The sequence below is a fragment of the Delphinapterus leucas genome, chromosome 5 (genome assembly GCF_059928025.1).
Source record: "Delphinapterus leucas isolate spDelLeu-1000000601 "Yukka" chromosome 5, BTC_Dleu_Yukka2, whole genome shotgun sequence".
NCBI classification, from domain to species: Eukaryota; Metazoa; Chordata; class Mammalia; order Artiodactyla; family Monodontidae; genus Delphinapterus; species Delphinapterus leucas.
The window spans coordinates 2,732,976-2,741,752 of NC_143133.1; positions in this window are offsets into that span (position 1 = coordinate 2,732,976).

The following is an 8,777-nucleotide window of genomic DNA, read 5'->3' on the forward strand; positions in this document are numbered from 1 at the left end:
TTAGAAGTGCCAGAGATTTATTGGGTGATGCTTGTGAAAGACAAAGGGGCAGGGCAGGTGTGGTCAGGGAGGGCCAGGAGATGGTGATGCTGGTCTGGCACCTCTGAAGGGGATGCAGAGGATGGGGAAGGGCCTGAAGGCCTTGGACTGTAGGGTGGTTCTGGGAGGGTCTTAACCGGCCCACAGCTGCTCCCGGGGAAAGGCTGCCGCAAAGGAGCCTGTGTGGGTCAGAGATGGTGAGCCCTGTTCCCGGCCATGCCTGGCCCCTTCCCGGGCCACTGTGCGCGGCCTTGGCTCAGGAATGAAGCAAATCCTGCAGGTGCCGTGGCTGGTGCCTCTGTGCGGGTGGCCTCTTAAGGAAGCTCTGAATGTCCTGTCCATCACTGCCCATCAATACGGACCAACTGTGTGCCCGGCCTTAGGGGCACCCACAAGCAACAGACCCATCCCCAGTCCAGAGCAGGCACCCAGGGGACAGAAAGCCAATTCACGGACCAGCGCCATAACGTCAGGAAGCACAGGCCACGGAGGGAGCCCGCCCTGACTCTGGGACCTTCTGTGTTCCAGGTAGGCTCCTGTCAACCTGACGCCCCTCCCATGAGCCTGCCCTGGCCCCCCGATGCTCAGCCCGGCCCCGTCCTTGCCTCAGTGCCTGCACCATTCTTGGGAAGTCTAAGCTCGTGGAGTCTCAGGTTTCCATGGTCACCAGCCTCTCCTCTCCCCAGGATCTGCTTATTCCTTGGTCAGCACACAGTGGAGTGGACTGGGGGCAGTCTCAGTTTCCTGCCACGCTGAGGCGGGTGGGGGGAGATCACGTGGGCATGGGGTACCCTGCCAGCTGAGCCCTCACTGGCAAAATGTAAGCAGGAGCCCGAGGTTCCGGTCTTCCTTGTTGGTGGGACTTCAGGCTAGAGCCGGCAGCTGAGATACTGGGGTGAATGAGGTGCTGTTAGCTGATTCATGGAGAGGACGATGACAGCGGCCCCATGCCCAATTTTACCCTTGGGGACCTGAGGCTTGGAGAGGGCCGTGTCCAGGGTCGCACACAGGGTCTGCCCAGCCTGCCCTTGCCTGGGTCCCCCCAGTGCAGGCTCCTCAGCTGCAGCCGTCCTGGGGTGGCCAAGGAAGCTTCCAGATCTTCCCAGCACCCCTGTCTGTGTGGCGCTCCTCTGCATCCCTGGGGGTCCCATCGGGGTCCTCCGGAGGGTGGCTCCTGCCTCAGCTGTTAGCTCTGCCCAAATGCTTCTCCAGCAGCCCCGTCATGCGTCCGACGGGGAGCCTGCTTCAGAGTGATTGGACATTTTGAGAGAAGAGTTAAGAAAATGAATGTTGGCGGAGCACTTGGCCGTGGAAATCATCGCTGTCTTCCCACAAGTGCAGTCGTGTGGAGCTTGAAGGGCGTAACTGGCCCGCAGGGTGCTGCTTCCCTGTGCAGGTTTCAGGGCTCTGCAAAGGGCCAGGCCCTCCCCTGGAGTCGGGCATGAGCACGAGCCCATCCGGACCAGACACCGTTTGTGATGGTGAGAAAGCGGACAGGACCAGACACACCCGCCAGGCGAAGGGGAACAGCTGTCCTCGCCACCTGCTGTTCTTCTTGGTAATAAATTGATTTAGCAGGTCATTGTTTGCTCCCTCCCCACCTCCCCAAGTCAGCTCCATGGGGCAGGGACCTGTCAGACCAGCTTGTTCCCAGTTCCCCAGAACCTGGACAGGGCCTGGCCCACAGCAGAAGCTCAAGATTTGTTCAGTAAATGGATGGATAGATGGGTGGATGGATGGATGGATGGATGGGTGGATGGATGGATGGATGGATGGATGGATGGATGGATGGATGGGTAGATGGATGGATGGGTGGATGGATGGATGGATGGATGGGTAGATGGATGGATGGATGGATAATGGATGTGTGGGTGGGTGGATGGATGGATGGATGGATGGGTGTATGGATGGATGGGTGGATGGATGGATGGATGGATGGGTAGATGGATGGATGGATGGATGGATGGATTAATGGGTAGATGGGTCAATGGAAAAGCAGGTGGATGGGTGGATGGATGGATATCTTTTGCACCTCCAAAGTGCCAGGCCCCGACGTTGGTGTTTTCGGACCGTTCCTTCTCAGCACCTCGCCCAGCTGTTGGAGGTGGCGGCTTTGTCTGAGCATCCACTTCACACGTGTGTATGATGAGAAGTATCGCACAGTTGACCCCGCACTTGCTCTGAGCAGTGAGGCTGCTGCCTTGGGGGACATCCCAGAACGTGTCCACTCAGCACGGGGTCCTGGGGTCACCATGAGGGTCTGATGTTGAGGGCAGGCCTCTGGCTAGTTTCTGTGGCCTCAGCCAGGACTAACTCACTGGCACATCCTCCCTCCTTCCTGGGCGGGGTTCCAGTTCCTGGCCAGCTTCGGGCTGGAGTCTTCACGGTTCAGGGCTGGAAATCATGCTGTGAGCTTTGGGCAGCCCTTGAGAGGAAATTTCACTGTCAAGTTAGCGGTTGAGAATGAGCCCTTCCCTCCCCTCCCCCAAACCTGGGCAGGCGTCAGGGGGAGGGGACAAGAGTCAGCCCATATCCCTGAACAGAAGGAAGGCTGATGTGGGGGTGACCCTCCCTCATTCCCTGTGCTCGTCCCCTACCTGGCCACCTGGCACACACTCCCAACCTGGGCTGCCCAGCAGACTCCTACACAGACATCAAAACCCAGAAGGCCCTTCCTGACCCAGAGTGGGGACTAGGTCTTTTCTCCCCTGCTGTCCCCACACAGGGCAGACCCTCTGGGATGACTCACCCAGGGACAGGGTCTCCTGCTTACTGGTGAGGAAACCGAGGCCATGCCAAGAGCGCCAGGCTCCAGGCGGCACAAGCCTTGACAGCTGGTCCTGGAATTAGGCCTGCTGATCCCGAGCCAGCTGTGGTCTCTGCCCCACTGTGATGGTCAGTTTCAGGGGTCAACTCGGCCAGGCCACAGTCCCCAGTGATTCAAACACTGATCTAGGTGTTGCTGTCAAGGTATTTTGTAAATGCAGTCACTTCTACAACCTTCAAGTGATCGGACGAGGCCCACCCACGCTGGGGAGGGCTGTCTGCTTTACTCTGTCAACTGATCTAAAAGCTAAGTTCATCCAGGAACCCCCTCGCAGACACACACAGAATCGTTTTGACCAAACATCCAGCCACCCATCAGGTTGACACATACGATGAACGACTGCACGTATAAGCACAGATTGAGAGCCGTCGCCCTGGTTTTGGCCCTCATTCTCCAGTCCTGTCCCCAGTTTCTTTGTCTCGCTGCACAGAGAGGAAGCGCTGGGTGGCCCCAGCACAGGCCCTGGCTCCCCTGAGATCTCTCTTGGAAGATGGCAGCGGCTGCTCTAAGGTGAAGGGATCCTGAGGCCCAGAGAGGGCAGGCGCTTCCCCAAGATCACACAGCACGTCCCAATCGTGCTGGATTCACGCAGGTGCTGGGACTGTGGCTGATCCACAGCCTGCCTCCTGGTCCCTGGGGCCCCAGCATGGGGTGGCTGCATTGTCATCACGGGGTGGGGCACTGCTTTTTGACCTCGGCAGCACTGCATTTAGCACCTGGAAAGGCATTTTCTTTCATCTTCTCAACTGCTTCTCCCAGCATCCTGGGAGGCAGGGATGATCCCATTTCACAGATGTGGAGACTGAGGTGCACAGGGTGGGAGGGATTCATCCAGGGTTCCAGCAACCCATGGGTATAGGCCTGGCCCCAGTGGAGTCACAATTCAGTCATATTTTCTGTCCCCTGGGCCCCTACTCAGACTCTTCCCCCTTTCCTGTGTCCTGTGGGGAGGAAGGGGGTCAGGGAATCTCTGTTCAAGCCACCTATGTGCATGTGCATGTCTGTCTGCAGGGTGTGTGTGCACATTGAGTGTGCACGCGTGTGCATGTGTGCATGTGTATGCACACCTGTGTGATCGGGGCAGAGGTGGAATTACTCCTTTGAGCCCTGAGCCATCATGAATCTATAGATGGTTATTTTGACCCAAACTTGAACTCCATATTTGAACTCCACACCATGGTTCACTAGCCTTGGTTTAAAAAAAAATGTTTCCTGAGTAAACCAAAGCCAACAAACAAACGTGAAAGAACGGAGGAAAGGCTCAGGGCAGCCTTGGCCGGTGCACGGCCACTGGCAGATCAGAAGCAGATGTACAAGTATCCCGACTTGTACAAGGGGTGCAGATAGAGAGCTGGAAGCAGGTCCGGCAGGCGAGCCGCGCGGTGCACCTGCCTTCTGCCTTTGGGGTTGCCCTGCCTCAGGGCTGATGGCGTCTTGGCTGCAGATCTAGGGTCCTGGGCCGCGTGGAGAAGCCAGAGACAGGAAGCCAGCCCTCCCTAGAAGCAGACTCACCTGTCCCACCCTGCAGCAGCCCTGAGGGGTGGGGTCTTGGCCTTCCTCTATACACAGCGGCTGCCACTCGGAGGATGAAGCAGCCGCCACAGGAAGCCTGGAAAGGACAGAGCTGGGATTCGACCTAGGATGGCCGACCCCAGGCCCGGGCCCGTTCCCGTATCTCACGAGGCTCCTGCCTTGGCTGCCCCCCACTGCTCTGGCCCCACTGGATGCCCCCTAGTCCTGGCCCTCATGCACGGAGCCTTTGCACAGCCTGTTCCCTTCCCGACCTCCTTGTCTCAGCTGAGCTCCCTGGAAGGCAGAGCCTGAGGCAGGGATTAGGGCCCAAGGTTTAAATAGGAGGGGTGGTCTCAGGGCAGCAAGAGGGCGGGAGGAGGGGAGGGAGGCTGGAGAGAACAGGGAGCAGTGCCAGGCAACGCCTCACCGCCCTAGCGTCACTGCCGAGCAGATGCCGGAGCCACGTGGGGCGTCTCCAGACAGGTCCACCAGGCCTCTCACCTGCCAGAGTCCTTGGAAGGAGCCAGGGAGGCGGGGGTGGGGGGCTTCAATGCTGGCTCCCTCCCACCTCCTGTCACCAGGGTCAGCGATCGCCATGTGGGGGGTTAACCTAAGGTGTACCAGCCGTGCCTTCCACAGGTGCGGGTGCGGCGGCCCCTTGCCTGAGACTGGAAGTGGTGGAAGCTTCTGGGGCTTCCAGGGTGTGAGACGGATCGGCCCCAGGCCACGTGGTCACAGGTCGGCAGTGGCAGGAGCAAAGGGGGAGAAGAGTGGCCGAGGGTCCAGGGGACGGGGACGTCCCTTACAGGCTGCTGTTGTTCAGCCTCAAACCCCTGCTGGCCGGAGCCCCCAAGGCCAGCTCACCTGGCGAGGGCTGGCTTTCCCGGAACCAGGCTCGGCTCCGTGAAAAGGCTCTTGACTCTTGGGAACTGACCCTCATGCCCAGCGGGATGATCAGCTCCGTCCCGGCCCCTCCCCTGCCCCACCTGGAGCTCTGAGAGGGCCGTGAAGGTTCCGTGCTCCCTGCTGTTGGTGAGAAGATGCAAACTCTGAATTAAGTGAATGGACGACTGGGCCTCAGCCCGAGCTCGAGATAGAGCTTGGGACACGTTGCTCCCCCTGCTCGGAGGGTTTACACCCCTCCTCGCTGATCTGGGATAAGACACAACCCCTCTGGTCCAGGGCTGAAGGCGTGGGGCGAGCTCCCATCCCACCCGTGCACCTGCATCACGTGGGGGCACACGCACACGTGCAGACACTGGGTGGAGAAAGCGTCTCAGCGCTGCGTCTGCGGGGCTGGGCAGAGGGACCCCGCTGGTTTCTGTCCAAGCTGCAAGCAGGAAGAAATCCCTGTCCCTCCCCGAGCCTGGAAAGTGAGCAGTAGTAGCGCCTGAGAGGACACAGCGCCCCCAACCCTCTGGCCACAGCCCTGGTCTCTCAGGAGAGGTACCGTCTCCTTTCATCCCGGCCCCCAGGCAGCTGCGGCGCTGTGCGCTCGGTCACTGGTTCTGAACAGCAGGTGGTGGGTTGGGGGCATCGTGGTGACTGATAAGACCTCGTCAGTGCCAGCTGGAGGCTCTGATGGGTCTTCTGAAGGGATGGGAACAAAGGGAAACAGAGACACTGGACTCGGCCGGGGGTGACCTTAGGAGGCCCCAGACCAAGTGCCGACAGGCCTGCAGGTCGTTGCCCACTGACTCGGCCTCTGAGTTGCCCTCGAGATTAGTAGCCCACGGGGGCCCTGGGGGCTCTGCTCCCCAACGTGTGTGAAGTGGTTCCATGTGGCGAGGAGGTGGACCGTGGCCCACGCGGGTCCAGCTCACATCTCCCGTCAAGTGGGGACAGCTGACAGTCTCCTCCTGGGCTGGGCTAAACAGCCCCCCCAAATTCATATCCACCCGGAACCTCAGAATGTGGAATAGGGTCTTAGTGGATGTAATCGGTTTACATGCGGTCACCCTGGACTAGGGTGGGCCCTCTACCCAATGGCCAGTGTCCCCATAAGAAGAGGAGGGGACACACAGGGAGGCGGCCACGTTACCGTGGAGGGCAGATTGGAGCGATGCGGCCACGAGCCCGGGAACACAGGACGCCAGCAGCCCCCAGAAGCTGGAAGAGACAAGGAAGTCAGAGCCTTGGAGGGAACCAGCCCTGCCGACACCGTGGTTTTGAACTTGCAGCCTCCAGACCGTGAGACAGTAGATCTCAGCTGTTTGGAGCCAGCTGGCTGGTGACGCTCACGCAGCCCAGGAAGAAGAAGCCAACACCCACTGCTCACCCCTTCAGGCCAGGCAGCCTGAGCGAGTCCACGGCTGTGCGCACTCCGCATGGTTGCCCCTCTGTGGCGGTCACTGCTGGAAGACAGAACTTCCCCAGCTGCCCTCTGGACGTGGACGCACATCACCATCCCCCGGCAGCCCTGGTAACTCCCAGGCAAAATGGAGAAGAACGTAAGTCTCATTTATTCATTTACTCATTTAGTAGAGGTGCCAGGAGCCACGCAAACAGAGATGGAAGTTATTGATGTGATTATCGAGTAGATGATTGTTTATTATTACTTTAAAAATTCGAGGCAAGAGTTGAGGGAAGCTTCCTTTCCTATAAGATGTGTGTGGGTCCCTCCCTGGCAGGGCGGCTGGGAAGGTGAGGTGAGGCCCATGGAGGTGCCAGGTAGCGCAGTCTCTGAGGCTCCCTCTCTCGTCCGTGGAGAGGGACCGAGGCCCCTCGAGGCCCACAGTCCTCACGCCCGTGGGGACCTCCCTTCAGCCCTTGAGCTGGGGACAGGGCAGATGTGTGTGGTTGAATGAATGAATGAATGAATGAGTAAACGCCCCTCTGACCCAGAGACCCTAACCTGGGGCCCTTGCAGGCAGCCTGGCCTCAGCCTTACACATACAGTGTCAACAAAACGAATGGGTTTAAATCAGGAAATTACAGGGACCAAAATCCATCTCAGGCCTCTGGTAACAGATCTGAGATCCTGCACCCCGGGCTTCACCCCGATCCCCTCGCCCCACACACACACAGCCCCGGGGGGGCCCAAGGGGCTGACCCAGGGAGGGACTTCCACACTCCACTGTCCTGCAACTTCCAGCCGGGCGCCCGAGGGCACGACGTCCAGGCCCTGCCCTGGGCTGGCATTGTCCTGAGCGCCGTGGAGGAGAGCTGGCCCCTGGCTAGCTGACCCCAGGGGCCCCGGGCACCCACCCGGGTGCTCCAGGCGGGGTGAGCGTGTCTTTGCAGGGACCGAGTCTGTTCCATCGGCAGACAGCTCCCTCCTGGATCTCTCCCCAGTCCTCCGCTGGTGGCCTGCACATGCTGGGTCAACTTCCAAAAGGCCGGAGAGCCCGAGGAAATGTCCACGTCGGTGGGGGCCGGAGAGCCCGAGCCCAGCCTGAACCTCCAGGGAGAGCCAGGTGGGCGCCGGCGCCCATGACTGGACGTACCAGCCTGAGGGTGGGCCCCCCACCTAACGAGGGGGGTGACGACCGCCTCGAGGGGGCCCACGAGGGGTCAGCGTGTGAACACAGGCCACGTGCAGAGTGAGGGCCGCACGAGGGCTGCGGTTAGGGTCACGCTGCCTGCCTGGGTTTGCCCACGTGCACGGGGCGCAGAGCAAGGGCCCAAGTCCTGCGCTTCCTTCTCTGGCACTGAGCCGCCACGCCCCTCTGGGGCGGGACAGAGCATCTCCATGGCCCCCGAGTCGTGGGCATCCTGGCTCTATGTCCAAACTGGGTTTAATTCCCTGCCATTTGGCTCCGAGCATAGGGGGAGTTTTCCAGCGTCTCCGTGGAGTCTGGCCCGTCTTCAGGCTGTGTCAGGCATGTTTACTGTTCCTTCCTTTCTCCCGGCAGCAGCTCCAGGGACTGTCCTGGGCTCCCATCCCGGGGAAGGGGGTCTGGTCCCGGGGGGCAGCGGGTGGTGGGGATGGACTGGGCCCGCCGAGCTCTGATCCCAGCCAAGTTTGACTGCCTCTGCTGGGCTAGGCCAAGCGAGCTGCAGAGCCATGACTGGGGGGCCGACGAGAGGGAACTTTCCAGAGGCGTGTCTCCAACCCCAGAGAAGCACCCGCTGGGGCCCCCCCACCCTGGGCCTTGGGACTTTGCACCCAGGGTGGCTGTGTGGCCGTTACCACTGCTGCTTCTAGAACCTGTGGGAATAGATTTGCCCAACCATCACCTCTACTGAGGGCCTACTGTGTGCGGGGCACCCCCACGGGGTTACCACACTGTGTGGTCAGTGCTCGGCACAAGGGGGCCCCAAGGCTGGGGAACTTGTGGAGACACTTGGTCCCCCCAAGGTCACATTGAAACTGGGTCTTGAAGGCAAAGTGGACATTTGACATCTGAAGGAGGAGGAGGGGGAGGGGAGGGGAGGAGAGGGGCAGGAAGGGTGTTAC